The following is a 2,145-nucleotide window of genomic DNA, read 5'->3' as shown; positions in this document are numbered from 1 at the left end:
TGACATCACTGTCATTCACTGATTTGGTAGAGAAGTTGGTACATCAAGCAAAAACCTGTCCAGCTCTGCTCCCTCTCCAAGTCGACCACCCCAATCTCTCTTCATCACGTGCAGGTCCAGCTCCTATCCTTCGTTATTTATCCTTTATTCCCAATAGATTGCTAGGAGGCAGTGCGACGGCCGCATTGCAACTTGCAGCAGCGGCAGAGCTGAGAGGTTCCTGGACGCCTGCGCCTGATCGCCTTGCCGCCTTCTATTGCCCACCTCGACCGCCGACAGGCGTCCATCTCAGGCTCTCGTCCAACAGCAGCTTGACCACTGAATCTCGGTGAGGCTCTGTACTTTTCAATCTTGCATTCGTATTGAAGATGCTTGTATTGTGCCATTTTAGAAATTTCAGCGATTAAAGCAGATTTATTTTATTTCAACATTCTATTCTTTGTTACAATTTCTCGCTCGAATTATGTACTCCCTCTGTCCTACCTAAGCTGTATGAGATTTATTAAAATTTGAATGTATCTAGACACTATTAGTACATAAGACACATCCAAATTTTATCAAATCTCAGACAAGTTTCACGAGACGGATGGAGTACTTATTATGTTATATTCCATTTTCCATCGGTGTGCTTTGTATGGTGAAACATCTTAGGAAAAGAGAGATCCAAAACGGATAAAATAAATAAAACATACCTTTAGATAATATTGTGAGACACTACCAGTCTCAAAGCAAAAAATGCTGATTCAGACTTGCATATTCTTATGTTGCTCAATTGTCCAAATGACACAAGATGGCCAGGCATTCTCAGCTAAACCTAAAGTATGAAGATATCAACCATACAACATGACATAAAACCGTAATAAAGAAAAATAATAACATCCACAACTTGACTTGTTCATAGTAGCTGCCTTAAACCTCCATCTATTCAGTCAAAAAAGAGTAGAGAAAAGAAGTGTTTGTTTTGGAAAGGCTACTGCATAAATACTCAAGCGGCCTGAGTACAGAAAAAATGCCAATAGATACAAAACAATCACAACATCAAACCATTTTAATTAGTAAATATACGTGCGTTTTTCAAGCATTCGCAAATAACTATTGCATAAATACTCAAGCCGTCTGAGTACAGAAAAAAATGCAAACAGATACAAGCGTTTTGCAAGCATTCGTATATAATTTATCGTACATTTGTCTAATAAATGATAACTTGAAATAGTATCCCAATGCTACCTTAGAGGACATCAACACTTGATTGCTATTTTGTGGTAGAACATGAAACCAGAGTTCAATAGCCAAAAAAGATGGTAGAGCCATAAATTTTAGGCACCCATGCTTTTCTTGGGAACTAAAAGACCATATTTTGGGGAAATTTATTAATTTCCGAATTTTGGATTTAACCAGGCATGACCCAATCCAGGTTTTCTCCGTGCTAATGTTAGTGGACTCATTTGTGTAAAAATAGTGCAAGAAAGGTGCTAATGATATCATAGTAAATGTGCGAATTGCATTTAACTCTGCATAGTGAATTACTCAATACAAAATTGTAACTGTCCAACTTGCCTGTACCTTTTGGGCAGAATAATAGTGACCAAATAGTGTAGAATTCAATCTCCATCTCGTATTTTCTGCACACGGAAATAATCAATTACTCCGTAATAATAGGTTAGGTTCCTATGGGGATGATGCAGTATTAAAGGCCAAATGAAAGCAAAAAAATATAGTACTCATACCCATCGGATTAGATCTTACAAATTCTACGATAATATATAAAACCAGGTTAGCAAGCACCAAAGCCATCGACACGCAGGATGCTAGACCATACACATTCATACATGCATCAATTGCAAAATTTCTAAGGGGATGCATCCAGTGAAACATATATCAAGTCTTTAGCTTCCATACCACCACCTAGACAAGGCATGAAACCGAACCTAATTCCAGGTAAAACTACGGGTGATGCAACTAAATACAGGACACACAGGCAAGAAGATCCATGGTTCAGAATAATGAGAGAGTGAGAAACAGTTCGAAACATAAACACCTCAATACTAATGAATCAATAGTTCGAAAAGCAGCACCTTTACTCGATCTCGTACGAAACCACAGATTTACGACAAGTTATACAAGAAGAGAACCAATAGCACTGGT

This window comes from Lolium rigidum, chromosome 6, assembly GCF_022539505.1.
Source record: "Lolium rigidum isolate FL_2022 chromosome 6, APGP_CSIRO_Lrig_0.1, whole genome shotgun sequence".
NCBI classification, from domain to species: Eukaryota; Viridiplantae; Streptophyta; class Magnoliopsida; order Poales; family Poaceae; genus Lolium; species Lolium rigidum.
The sequence above is the reverse complement of the archived record's forward strand: the minus strand, read 5'-3'. Positions refer to the sequence as shown.